The sequence below is a fragment of the Vanacampus margaritifer genome, unplaced genomic scaffold, assembly GCF_051991255.1.
Source record: "Vanacampus margaritifer isolate UIUO_Vmar unplaced genomic scaffold, RoL_Vmar_1.0 HiC_scaffold_33, whole genome shotgun sequence".
NCBI classification, from domain to species: Eukaryota; Metazoa; Chordata; class Actinopteri; order Syngnathiformes; family Syngnathidae; genus Vanacampus; species Vanacampus margaritifer.
In genome coordinates, this window is record NW_027520743.1 from 511501 (window position 1) to 527000 (window position 15500).

Sequence of the window (15500 nt, forward strand, 5' to 3'; positions counted from 1 at the left end):
AATTTTTGCTGTATTTAGTGTATTCTAGCATCCTGAAGATGATTCCAGCATTAATTTCATTGTGCTTATGCTCATTTTTAAGATTTTGACATTTTCACCTAAAGTGCACAATCAGGCTGAAAACGCGTTTAAAGCAATAAAAAGTTCATTTTGGCTCTCACACCTAAACTAAACGTTGTAGACTCAAAATTTTTGCTGTATTTAGTGTATTCTAGCATCCTGAAGATGATTCCAGCAATAATTTCATTGTGCTTATGCTCATTTTGAAGATTTTGACATTTTCACCTTAAGTGTACAATCAGGGGCTGAAAACGCGTTTAAAGCAATAAAAAGTTAATTTTGGCTCTCACACCTAAACTAAACGTTGTAGACTCAAAATTTTTGCTGTATTTAGTGTATTCTAGCATCCTGAAGATGATTCCAGCATTAATTTCATTGTGCTTATGCTCATTTTTAAGATTTTGACATTTTCACCTAAAGTGCACAATCAGGCTGAAAACGCGTTTAAAGCAATAAAAAGTTCATTTTGGCTCTCACACCTAAACTAAACGTTGTAGACTCAAAATTTTTGCTGTATTTAGTGTATTCTAGCATCCTGAAGATGATTCCAGCATTAATTTCATTGTGCTTATGCTCATTTTGAAGATTTTGACATTTTCACCTAAAGTGCACAATCAGGCTGAAAACGCATTTAAAGCCATAAAAAGTTCATTTTGGCTCTCACACCTAAACAAAACGTTGTAGACTCAACATTTTTGCTGTATTTAGTGTATTCTAGCATCCTGAAGATGATTCCAGCATTAATTTCATTGTGCTTATGCTCATTTTGAAGATTTTGACATTTTCACCTTAAGTGTACAATCAGGGGCTGAAAACGCGTTTAAAGCAATAAAAAGTTCATTTTGGCTCTCACACCTAAACTAAACGTTGTAGACTCAAAATTTTTGCTGTATTTAGTGTATTCTAGCATCCTGAAGATGATTCCAGCATTAATTTCATTGTGCTTATGCTCATTTTTAAGATTTTGACATTTTCACCTAAAGTGCACAATCAGGCTGAAAACGCGTTTAAAGCAATAAAAAGTTCATTTTGGCTCTCACACCTAAACTAAACCTTGTAGACTCAAAATTTTTGCTGTATTTAGTGTATTCTAGCATCCTGAAGATGATTCCAGCATTAATTTCATTGTGCTTATGCTCATTTTTAAGATTTTGACATTTTCACCTTAAGTGTACAATCAGGGGCTGAAAACGCGTTTAAAGCAATAAAAAGTTCATTTTGGCTCTCACACCTAAACTAAACGTTGTAGACTCAAAATTTTTGCTGTATTTAGTGTATTCTAGCATCCTGAAGATGATTCCAGCATTAATTTCATTGTGCTTATGCTCATTTTGAAGATTTTGACATTTTCACCTAAAGTGCACAATCAGGCTGAAAACGCATTTAAAGCCATAAAAAGTTCATTTTGGCTCTCACACCTAAACAAAACGTTGTAGACTCAACATTTTTGCTGTATTTAGTGTATTCTAGCATCCTGAAGATGATTCCAGCATTAATTTCATTGTGCTTATGCTCATTTTGAAGATTTTGACATTTTCACCTTAAGTGTACAATCAGGGGCTGAAAACGCGTTTAAAGCAATAAAAAGTTCATTTTGGCTCTCACACCTAAACTAAACGTTGTAGACTCAAAATTTTTGCTGTATTTAGTGTATTCTAGCATCCTGAAGATGATTCCAGCATTAATTTCATTGTGCTTATGCTCATTTTTAAGATTTTGACATTTTCACCTAAAGTGCACAATCAGGCTGAAAACGCGTTTAAAGCAATAAAAAGTTCATTTTGGCTCTCACACCTAAACTAAACGTTGTAGACTCAAAATTTTTGCTGTATTTAGTGTATTCTAGCATCCTGAAGATGATTCCAGCATTAATTTCATTGTGCTTATGCTCATTTTGAAGATTTTGACATTTTCACCTTAAGTGTACAATCAGGGGCTGAAAACGCGTTTAAAGCAATAAAAAGTTAATTTTGGCTCTCACACCTAAACTAAACGTTGTAGACTCAAAATTTTTGCTGTATTTAGTGTATTCTAGCATCCTGAAGATGATTCCAGCATTAATTTCATTGTGCTTATGCTCATTTTGAAGATTTTGACATTTTCACCTAAAGTGCACAATCAGGCTGAAAACGCGTTTAAAGCCATAAAAAGTTCATTTTGGCTCTCACACCTAAACAAAACGTTGTAGACTCAACATTTTTGCTGTATTTAGTGTATTCTAGCATCCTGAAGATGATTCCAGCATTAATTTCATTGTGCTTATGCTCATTTTTAAGATTTTGACATTTTCACCTTAAGTGTACAATCAGGGGCTGAAAACGCGTTTAAAGCAATAAAAAGTTCATTTTGGCTCTCACACCTAAACTAAACGTTGTAGACTCAAAATTTTTGCTGTATTTAGTGTATTCTAGCATCCTGGAGATGATTCCAGCATTAATTTCATTGTGCTTATGCTCATTTTTAAGATTTTGACATTTTCACCTTAAGTGTACAATCAGGGGCTGAAAACGCGTTTAAAGCAATAAAAAGTTCATTTTGGCTCTCACACCTAAACTAAACGTTGTAGACTCAAAATTTTTGCTGTATTTAGTGTATTCTAGCATCCTGAAGATGATTCCAGCATTAATTTCATTGTGCTTATGCTCATTTTGAAGATTTTGACATTTTCACCTTAAGTGTACAATCAGGGGCTGAAAACGCGTTTAAAGCAATAAAAAGTTCATTTTGGCTCTCACACCTAAACTAAACGTTGTAGACTCAAAATTTTTGCTGTATTTAGTGTATTCTAGCATCCTGAAGATGATTCCAGCATTAATTTCATTGTGCTTATGCTCATTTTTAAGATTTTGACATTTTCACCTAAAGTGCACAATCAGGCTGAAAACGCGTTTAAAGCAATAAAAAGTTCATTTTGGCTCTCACACCTAAACTAAACGTTGTAGACTTAAAATTTTTGCTGTATTTAGTGTATTCTAGCATCCTGAAGATGATTCCAGCATTAATTTCATTGTGCTTATGCTCATTTTGAAGATTTTGACATTTTCACCTAAAGTGCACAATCAGGCTGAAAACGCATTTAAAGCCATAAAAAGTTCATTTTGGCTCTCACACCTAAACTAAACGTTGTAGACTCAAAATTTTTGCTGTATTTAGTGTATTCTAGCATCCTGAAGATGATTCCAGCATTAATTTCATCGTGCTTATGCTCATTTTGAAGATTTTGACATTTTCACCTTAAGTGTACAATCAGGGGCTGAAAACGCGTTTAAAGCAATAAAAAGTTCATTTTGGCTCTCACACCTAAACTAAACGTTGTAGACTCAAAATTTTTGCTGTATTTAGTGTATTCTAGCATCCTGAAGATGATTCCAGCATTAATTTCATTGTGCTTATGCTCATTTTGAAGATTTTGACATTTTCACCTAAAGTGCACAATCAGGCTGAAAACGCATTTAAAGCCATAAAAAGTTCATTTTGGCTCTCACACCTAAACAAAACGTTGTAGACTCAACATTTTTGCTGTATTTAGTGTATTCTAGCATCCTGAAGCATCCAAAATGAGCATAAGCACAATGAAATTAATGCTGGAATCATTCCAGCATTAATTTCATTGTGCTTATGCTCATTTTGAAGATTTTGACATTTTCACCTTAAGTGTACAATCAGGGGCTGAAAACGCGTTTAAAGCAATAAAAAGTTCATTTTGGCTCTCACACCTAAACTAAACGTTGTAGACTCAAAATTTTTGCTGTATTTAGTGTATTCTAGCATCCTGAAGATGATTCCAGCATTAATTTCATTGTGCTTATGCTCATTTTTAAGATTTTGACATTTTCACCTAAAGTGCACAATCAGGCTGAAAACGCGTTTAAAGCAATAAAAAGTTCATTTTGGCTCTCACACCTAAACTAAACGTTGTAGACTCAAAATTTTTGCTGTATTTAGTGTATTCTAGCATCCTGAAGATGATTCCAGCATTAATTTCATTGTGCTTATGCTCATTTTGAAGATTTTGACATTTTCACCTTAAGTGTACAATCAGGGGCTGAAAACGCGTTTAAAGCAATAAAAAGTTAATTTTGGCTCTCACACCTAAACTAAACGTTGTAGACTCAAAATTTTTGCTGTATTTAGTGTATTCTAGCATCCTGAAGATGATTCCAGCATTAATTTCATTGTGCTTATGCTCATTTTGAAGATTTTGACATTTTCACCTAAAGTGCACAATCAGGCTGAAAACGCGTTTAAAGCAATAAAAAGTTCATTTTGGCTCTCACACCTAAACTAAACGTTGTAGACTTAAAATTTTTGCTGTATTTAGTGTATTCTAGCATCCTGAAGATGATTCCAGCATTAATTTCATTGTGCTTATGCTCATTTTGAAGATTTTGACATTTTCACCTAAAGTGCACAATCAGGCTGAAAACGCATTTAAAGCCATAAAAAGTTCATTTTGGCTCTCACACCTAAACTAAACGTTGTAGACTCAAAATTTTTGCTGTATTTAGTGTATTCTAGCATCCTGAAGATGATTCCAGCATTAATTTCATCGTGCTTATGCTCATTTTGAAGATTTTGACATTTTCACCTTAAGTGTACAATCAGGGGCTGAAAACGCGTTTAAAGCAATAAAAAGTTCATTTTGGCTCTCACACCTAAACTAAACGTTGTAGACTCAAAATTTTTGCTGTATTTAGTGTATTCTAGCATCCTGAAGATGATTCCAGCATTAATTTCATTGTGCTTATGCTCATTTTGAAGATTTTGACATTTTCACCTAAAGTGCACAATCAGGCTGAAAACGCATTTAAAGCCATAAAAAGTTCATTTTGGCTCTCACACCTAAACAAAACGTTGTAGACTCAACATTTTTGCTGTATTTAGTGTATTCTAGCATCCTGAAGCATCCAAAATGAGCATAAGCACAATGAAATTAATGCTGGAATCATTCCAGCATTAATTTCATTGTGCTTATGCTCATTTTGAAGATTTTGACATTTTCACCTTAAGTGTACAATCAGGGGCTGAAAACGCGTTTAAAGCAATAAAAAGTTCATTTTGGCTCTCACACCTAAACTAAACGTTGTAGACTCAAAATTTTTGCTGTATTTAGTGTATTCTAGCATCCTGAAGATGATTCCAGCATTAATTTCATTGTGCTTATGCTCATTTTTAAGATTTTGACATTTTCACCTAAAGTGCACAATCAGGCTGAAAACGCGTTTAAAGCAATAAAAAGTTCATTTTGGCTCTCACACCTAAACTAAACGTTGTAGACTCAAAATTTTTGCTGTATTTAGTGTATTCTAGCATCCTGAAGATGATTCCAGCAATAATTTCATTGTGCTTATGCTCATTTTGAAGATTTTGACATTTTCACCTTAAGTGTACAATCAGGGGCTGAAAACGCGTTTAAAGCAATAAAAAGTTAATTTTGGCTCTCACACCTAAACTAAACGTTGTAGACTCAAAATTTTTGCTGTATTTAGTGTATTCTAGCATCCTGAAGATGATTCCAGCATTAATTTCATTGTGCTTATGCTCATTTTGAAGATTTTGACATTTTCACCTAAAGTGCACAATCAGGCTGAAAACGCATTTAAAGCCATAAAAAGTTCATTTTGGCTCTCACACCTAAACAAAACGTTGTAGACTCAACATTTTTGCTGTATTTAGTGTATTCTAGCATCCTGAAGATGATTCCAGCATTAATTTCATTGTGCTTATGCTCATTTTTAAGATTTTGACATTTTCACCTTAAGTGTACAATCAGGGGCTGAAAACGCGTTTAAAGCAATAAAAAGTTCATTTTGGCTCTCACACCTAAACTAAACGTTGTAGACTCAAAATTTTTGCTGTATTTAGTGTATTCTAGCATCCTGGAGATGATTCCAGCATTAATTTCATTGTGCTTATGCTCATTTTTAAGATTTTGACCTTTTCACCTTAAGTGTACAATCAGGGGCTGAAAACGCGTTTAAAGCAATAAAAAGTTCATTTTGGCTCTCACGCCTAAACTAAACGTTGTAGACTCAAAATTTTTGCTGTATTTAGTGTATTCTAGCATCCTGAAGATGATTCCAGCATTAATTTCATTGTGCTTATGCTCATTTTTAAGATTTTGACATTTTCACCTAAAGTGCACAATCAGGCTGAAAACGCATTTAAAGCCATAAAAAGTTCATTTTGGCTCTCACACCTAAACAAAACGTTGTAGACTCAACATTTTTGCTGTATTTAGTGTATTCTAGCATCCTGAAGATGATTCCAGCATTAATTTCATTGTGCTTATGCTCATTTTGAAGATTTTGACATTTTCACCTTAAGTGTACAATCAGGGGCTGAAAACGCGTTTAAAGCAATAAAAAGTTCATTTTGGCTCTCACACCTAAACTAAACCTTGTAGACTCAAAATTTTTGCTGTATTTAGTGTATTCTAGCATCCTGAAGATATTCCAGCATTAATTTCATTGTGCTAATGCTCATTTTTAAGATTTTGACATTTTCACCTAAAGTGCACAATCAGGCTGAAAACGCGTTTAAAGCAATAAAAAGTTCATTTTGGCTCTCACACCTAAACTAAACGTTGTAGACTCAAAATTTTTGCTGTATTTAGTGTATTCTAGCATCCTGAAGATGATTCCAGCATTAATTTCATTGTGCTTATGCTCATTTTGAAGATTTTGACATTTTCACCTAAAGTGCAAAATCAGGCTGAAAACGCATTTAAAGCCATAAAAAGTTCATTTTGGCTCTCACACCTAAACAAAACGTTGTAGACTCAACATTTTTGCTGTATTTAGTGTATTCTAGCATCCTGAAGATGATTCCAGCATTAATTTCATTGTGCTTATGCTCATTTTGAAGATTTTGACATTTTCACCTTAAGTGTACAATCAGGGGCTGAAAACGCGTTTAAAGCAATAAAAAGTTCATTTTGGCTCTCACACCTAAACTAAACGTTGTAGACTCAAAATTTTTGCTGTATTTAGTGTATTCTAGCATCCTGAAGATGATTCCAGCATTAATTTCATTGTGCTTATGCTCATTTTTAAGATTTTGACATTTTCACCTTAAGTGTACAATCAGGGGCTGAAAACGCGTTTAAAGCAATAAAAAGTTCATTTTGGCTCTCACACCTAAACTAAACGTTGTAGACTCAAACTTTTTGCTGTATTTAGTGTATTCTAGCATCCTGAAGATGATTCCAGCATTAATTTCATTGTGCTTATGCTCAATTTTAAGATTTTGACATTTTCACCTTAAGTGTACAATCAGGGGCTGAAAACGCGTTTAAAGCAATAAAAAGTTCATTTTGGCTCTCACACCTAAACTAAACGTTGTAGACTCAAAATTTTTGCTGTATTTAGTGTATTCTAGCATCCTGAAGATGATTCCAGCATTAATTTCATTGTGCTTATGCTCATTTTTAAGATTTTGACATTTTCACCTTAAGTGTACAATCAGGGGCTGAAAACGCGTTTAAAGCAATAAAAAGTTCATTTTGGCTCTCACACCTAAACTAAACGTTGTAGACTCAAAATTTTTGCTGTATTTAGTGTATTCTAGCATCCTGAAGATGATTCCAGCATTAATTTCATTGTGCTTATGCTCATTTTTAGGATTTTGACATTTTCACCTTAAGTGCACAATCAGGCTGAAAACGCGTTTAAAGCAATAAAAAGTTCATTTTGGCTCTCACAACTAAACTAAACGTTGTAGACTCAAAATTTTTGCTGTATTTAGTGTATTCTAGCATCCTGAAGACGATTCCAGCATTAATTTCATCGTGCTTATGCTCATTTTGAAGATTTTGACATTTTCACCTTAAGTGTACAATCAGGGGCTGAAAACGCGTTTAAAGCAATAAAAAGTTCATTTTGGCTCTCACACCTAAACTAAACGTTGTAGACTCAAAATTTTTGCTGTATTTAGTGTATTCTAGCATCCTGAAGATGATTCCAGCATTAATTTCATTGTGCTTATGCTCATTTTGAAGATTTTGACATTTTCACCTAAAGTGCACAATCAGGCTGAAAACGCATTTAAAGCCATAAAAAGTTCATTTTGGCTCTCACACCTAAACAAAACGTTGTAGACTCAACATTTTTGCTGTATTTAGTGTATTCTAGCATCCTGAAGATGATTCCAGCATTAATTTCATTGTGCTTATGCTCATTTTTAGGATTTTGACATTTTCACCTTAAGTGCACAATCAGGCTGAAAACGCGTTTAAAGCAATAAAAAGTTCATTTTGGCTCTCACAACTAAACTAAACGTTGTAGACTCAAAATTTTTGCTGTATTTAGTGTATTCTAGCATCCTGAAGACGATTCCAGCATTAATTTCATCGTGCTTATGCTCATTTTGAAGATTTTGACATTTTCACCTTAAGTGTACAATCAGGGGCTGAAAACGCGTTTAAAGCAATAAAAAGTTCATTTTGGCTCTCACACCTAAACTAAACGTTGTAGACTCAAAATTTTTGCTGTATTTAGTGTATTCTAGCATCCTGAAGATGATTCCAGCATTAATTTCATTGTGCTTATGCTCATTTTGAAGATTTTGACATTTTCACCTAAAGTGCACAATCAGGCTGAAAACGCATTTAAAGCCATAAAAAGTTCATTTTGGCTCTCACACCTAAACAAAACGTTGTAGACTCAACATTTTTGCTGTATTTAGTGTATTCTAGCATCCTGAAGATGATTCCAGCATTAATTTCATTGTGCTTATGCTCATTTTGAAGATTTTGACATTTTCACCTTAAGTGTACAATCAGGGGCTGAAAACGCGTTTAAAGCAATAAAAAGTTCATTTTGGCTCTCACACCTAAACTAAACGTTGTAGACTCAAAATTTTTGCTGTATTTAGTGTATTCTAGCATCCTGAAGATGATTCCAGCATTAATTTCATTGTGCTTATGTTCATTTTTAAGATTTTGACATTTTCACCTAAAGTGCACAATCAGGCTGAAAACGCGTTTAAAGCAATAAAAAGTTCATTTTGGCTCTCACACCTAAACTAAACGTTGTAGACTCAAAATTTTTGCTGTATTTAGTGTATTCTAGCATCCTGAAGATGATTCCAGCATTAATTTCATTGTGCTTATGCTCATTTTGAAGATTTTGACATTTTCACCTTAAGTGTACAATCAGGGGCTGAAAACGCGTTTAAAGCAATAAAAAGTTAATTTTGGCTCTCACACCTAAACTAAACGTTGTAGACTCAAAATTTTTGCTGTATTTAGTGTATTCTAGCATCCTGAAGATGATTCCAGCATTAATTTCATTGTGCTTATGCTCATTTTGAAGATTTTGACATTTTCACCTAAAGTGCACAATCAGGCTGAAAACGCATTTAAAGCCATAAAAAGTTCATTTTGGCTCTCACACCTAAACAAAACGTTGTAGACTCAACATTTTTGCTGTATTTAGTGTATTCTAGCATCCTGAAGATGATTCCAGCATTAATTTCATTGTGCTTATGCTCATTTTTAAGATTTTGACATTTTCACCTTAAGTGTACAATCAGGGGCTGAAAACGCGTTTAAAGCAATAAAAAGTTCATTTTGGCTCTCACACCTAAACTAAACGTTGTAGACTCAAAATTTTTGCTGTATTTAGTGTATTCTAGCATCCTGAAGATGATTCCAGCATTAATTTCATCGTGCTTATGCTCATTTTGAAGATTTTGACATTTTCACCTTAAGTGTACAATCAGGGGCTGAAAACGCGTTTAAAGCAATAAAAAGTTCATTTTGGCTCTCACACCTAAACTAAACGTTGTAGACTCAAAATTTTTGCTGTATTTAGTGTATTCTAGCATCCTGAAGATGATTCCAGCATTAATTTCATTGTGCTTATGCTCATTTTGAAGATTTTGACATTTTCACCTAAAGTGCACAATCAGGCTGAAAACGCATTTAAAGCCATAAAAAGTTCATTTTGGCTCTCACACCTAAACAAAACGTTGTAGACTCAACATTTTTGCTGTATTTAGTGTATTCTAGCATCCTGAAGATGATTCCAGCATTAATTTCATTGTGCTTATGCTCATTTTGAAGATTTTGACATTTTCACCTTAAGTGTACAATCAGGGGCTGAAAACGCGTTTAAAGCAATAAAAAGTTCATTTTGGCTCTCACACCTAAACTAAACGTTGTAGACTCAAAATTTTTGCTGTATTTAGTGTATTCTAGCATCCTGAAGATGATTCCAGCATTAATTTCATTGTGCTTATGCTCATTTTTAAGATTTTGACATTTTCACCTAAAGTGCACAATCAGGCTGAAAACGCGTTTAAAGCAATAAAAAGTTCATTTTGGCTCTCACACCTAAACTAAACGTTGTAGACTCAAAATTTTTGCTGTATTTAGTGTATTCTAGCATCCTGAAGATGATTCCAGCATTAATTTCATTGTGCTTATGCTAATTTTGAAGATTTTGACATTTTCACCTTAAGTGTACAATCAGGGGCTGAAAACGCGTTTAAAGCAATAAAAAGTTAATTTTGGCTCTCACACCTAAACTAAACGTTGTAGACTCAAAATTTTTGCTGTATTTAGTGTATTCTAGCATCCTGAAGATGATTCCAGCATTAATTTCATTGTGCTTATGCTCATTTTGAAGATTTTGACATTTTCACCTAAAGTGCACAATCAGGCTGAAAACGCATTTAAAGCCATAAAAAGTTCATTTTGGCTCTCACACCTAAACAAAACGTTGTAGACTCAACATTTTTGCTGTATTTAGTGTATTCTAGCATCCTGAAGATGATTCCAGCATTAATTTGATTGTGCTTATGCTCATTTTTAAGATTTTGACATTTTCACCTTAAGTGTACAATCAGGGGCTGAAAACGCGTTTAAAGCAATAAAAAGTTCATTTTGGCTCTCACACCTAAACTAAACGTTGTAGACTCAAAATTTTTGCTGTATTTAGTGTATTCTAGCATCCTGGAGATGATTCCAGCATTAATTTCATTGTGCTTATGCTCATTTTTAAGATTTTGACATTTTCACCTTAAGTGTACAATCAGGGGCTAAAAACGCGTTTAAAGCAATAAAAAGTTCATTTTGGCTCTCACACCTAAACTAAACGTTGTAGACTCAAAATTTTTGCTGTATTTAGTGTATTCTAGCATCCTGAAGATGATTCCAGCATTAATTTCATTGTGCTTATGCTCATTTTTAAGATTTTGACATTTTCACCTAAAGTGCACAATCAGGCTGAAAACGCATTTAAAGCCATAAAAAGTTCATTTTGGCTCTCACACCTAAACAAAACGTTGTAGACTCAACATTTTTGCTGTATTTAGTGTATTCTAGCATCCTGAAGATGATTCCAGCATTAATTTCATTGTGCTTATGCTCATTTTTAAGATTTTGACATTTTCACCTTAAGTGTACAATCAGGGGCTGAAAACGCGTTTAAAGCAATAAAAAGTTCATTTTGGCTCTCACACCTAAACTACACGTTGTAGACTCAAAATTTTTGCTGTATTTAGTGTATTCTAGCATCCTGAAGATGATTCCAGCATTAATTTCATTGTGCTTATGCTCATTTTTAAGATTTTGACATTTTCACCTAAAGTGCACACTCAGGCTGAAAACGCGTTTAAAGCAATAAAAAGTTCATTTTGGCTCTCACACCTAAACTAAACGTTGTAGACTCAAAATTTTTGCTGTATTTAGTGTATTCTAGCATCCTGAAGATGATTCCAGCATTAATTTCATTGTGCTTATGCTCATTTTGAAGATTTTGACATTTTCACCTTAAGTGTACAATCAGGGGCTGAAAACGCGTTTAAAGCAATAAAAAGTTCATTTTGGCTCTCACACCTAAACTAAACGTTGTAGACTCAAAATTTTTGCTGTATTTAGTGTATTCTAGCATCCTGAAGATGATTCCAGCATTAATTTCATTGTGCTTATGCTCATTTTTAAGATTTTGACATTTTCACCTAAAGTGCACAATCAGGCTGAAAACGCGTTTAAAGCAATAAAAAGTTCATTTTGGCTCTCACACCTAAACTAAACGTTGTAGACTTAAAATTTTTGCTGTATTTAGTGTATTCTAGCATCCTGAAGATGATTCCAGCATTAATTTCATTGTGCTTATGCTCATTTTGAAGATTTTGACATTTTCACCTAAAGTGCACAATCAGGCTGAAAACGCATTTAAAGCCATAAAAAGTTCATTTTGGCTCTCACACCTAAACTAAACGTTGTAGACTCAAAATTTTTGCTGTATTTAGTGTATTCTAGCATCCTGAAGATGATTCCAGCATTAATTTCATCGTGCTTATGCTCATTTTGAAGATTTTGACATTTTCACCTTAAGTGTACAATCAGGGGCTGAAAACGCGTTTAAAGCAATAAAAAGTTCATTTTGGCTCTCACACCTAAACAAAACGTTGTAGACTCAACATTTTTGCTGTATTTAGTGTATTCTAGCATCCTGAAGATGATTCCAGCATTAATTTCATTGTGCTTATGCTCATTTTGAAGATTTTGACATTTTCACCTTAAGTGTACAATCAGGGGCTGAAAACGCGTTTAAAGCAATAAAAAGTTCATTTTGGCTCTCACACCTAAACTAAACGTTGTAGACTCAAAATTTTTGCTGTATTTAGTGTATTCTAGCATCCTGAAGATGATTCCAGCATTAATTTCATTGTGCTTATGCTCATTTTGAAGATTTTGACATTTTCACCTTAAGTGTACAATCAGGGGCTGAAAACGCGTTTAAAGCAATAAAAAGTTCATTTTGGCTCTCACACCTAAACTAAACGTTGTAGACTCAAAATTTTTGCTGTATTTAGTGTATTCTAGCATCCTGAAGATGATTCCAGCATTAATTTCATTGTGCTTATGCTCATTTTGAAGATTTTGACATTTTCACCTAAAGTGCACAATCAGGCTGAAAACGCATTTAAAGCCATAAAAAGTTCATTTTGGCTCTCACACCTAAACAAAACGTTGTAGACTCAACATTTTTGCTGTATTTAGTGTATTCTAGCATCCTGAAGATGATTCCAGCATTAATTTCATTGTGCTTATGCTCATTTTTAAGATTTTGACATTTTCACCTTAAGTGTACAATCAGGGGCTGAAAACGCGTTTAAAGCAATAAAAAGTTCATTTTGGCTCTCACACCTAAACTAAACGTTGTAGACTCAAAATTTTTGCTGTATTTAGTGTATTCTAGCATCCTGAAGATGATTCCAGCATTAATTTCATTGTGCTTATGCTCATTTTTAAGATTTTGACATTTTCACCTAAAGTGCACAATCAGGCTGAAAACGCGTTTAAAGCAATAAAAAGTTCATTTTGGCTCTCACACCTAAACTAAACGTTGTAGACTCAAAATTTTTGCTGTATTTAGTGTATTCTAGCATCCTGAAGATGATTCCAGCATTAATTTCATTGTGCTTATGCTCATTTTGAAGATTTTGACATTTTCACCTTAAGTGTACAATCAGGGGCTGAAAACGCGTTTAAAGCAATAAAAAGTTCATTTTGGCTCTCACACCTAAACTAAACGTTGTAGACTCAAAATTTTTGCTGTATTTAGTGTATTCTAGCACCCTGAAGATGATTCCAGCATTAATTTCATTGTGCTTATGCTCATTTTGAAGATTTTGACATTTTCACCTAAAGTGCACAATCAGGCTGAAAACGCATTTAAAGCCATAAAAAGTTCATTTTGGCTCTCACACCTAAACAAAACGTTGTAGACTCAACATTTTTGCTGTATTTAGTGTATTCTAGCATCCTGAAGATGATTCCAGTATTAATTTCATTGTGCTTATGCTCATTTTTAAGATTTTGACATTTTCACCTTAAGTGTACAATCAGGGGCTGAAAACGCGTTTAAAGCAATAAAAAGTTCATTTTGGCTCTCACACCTAAACTAAACGTTGTAGACTCAAAATTTTTGCTGTATTTAGTGTATTCTAGCATCCTGAAGATGATTCCAGCATTAATTTCATTGTGCTTATGCTCATTTTGAAGATTTTGACATTTTCACCTTAAGTGTACAATCAGGGGCTGAAAACGCGTTTAAAGCAATAAAAAGTTCATTTTGGCTCTCACACCTAAACTAAACGTTGTAGACTCAAAATTTTTGCTGTATTTAGTGTATTCTAGCATCCTGAAGATGATTCCAGCATTAATTTCATTGTGCTTATGCTCATTTTGAAGATTTTGACATTTTCACCTTAAGTGTACAATCAGGGGCTGAAAACGCGTTTAAAGCAATAAAAAGTTCATTTTGGCTCTCACACCTAAACTAAACGTTGTAGACTCAAAATTTTTGCTGTATTTAGTGTATTCTAGCATCCTGAAGATGATTCCAGCATTAATTTCATTGTGCTTATGCTCATTTTGAAGATTTTGACATTTTCACCTAAAGTGCACAATCAGGCTGAAAACGCATTTAAAGCCATAAAAAGTTCATTTTGGCTCTCACACCTAAACAAAACGTTGTAGACTCAACATTTTTGCTGTATTTAGTGTATTCTAGCATCCTGAAGATGATTCCAGCATTAATTTCATTGTGCTTATGCTCATTTTTAAGATTTTGACATTTTCACCTTAAGTGTACAATCAGGGGCTGAAAACGCGTTTAAAGCAATAAAAAGTTCATTTTGGCTCTCACACCTAAACTAAACGTTGTAGACTCAAAATTTTTGCTGTATTTAGTGTATTCTAGCATCCTGAAGATGATTCCAGCATTAATTTCATTGTGCTTATGCTCATTTTTAAGATTTTGACATTTTCACCTAAAGTGCACAATCAGGCTGAAAACGCGTTTAAAGCAATAAAAAGTTCATTTTGGCTCTCACACCTAAACTAAACGTTGTAGACTCAAAATTTTTGCTGTATTTAGTGTATTCTAGCATCCTGAAGATGATTCCAGCATTAATTTCATTGTGCTTATGCTCATTTTGAAGATTTTGACATTTTCACCTTAAGTGTACAATCAGGGGCTGAAAACGCGTTTAAAGCAATAAAAAGTTCATTTTGGCTCTCACACCTAAACTAAACGTTGTAGACTCAAAATTTTTGCTGTATTTAGTGTATTCTAGCACCCTGAAGATGATTCCAGCATTAATTTCATTGTGCTTATGCTCATTTTGAAGATTTTGACATTTTCACCTAAAGTGCACAATCAGGCTGAAAACGCATTTAAAGCCATAAAAAGTTCATTTTGGCTCTCACACCTAAACAAAACGTTGTAGACTCAACATTTTTGCTGTATTTAGTGTATTCTAGCATCCTGAAGATGATTCCAGTATTAATTTCATTGTGCTTATGCTCATTTTTAAGATTTTGACATTTTCACCTTAAGTGTACAATCAGGGGCTGAAAACGCGTTTAAAGCAATAAAAAGTTCATTTTGGCTCTCACACCTAAACTAAACGTTGTAGACTCA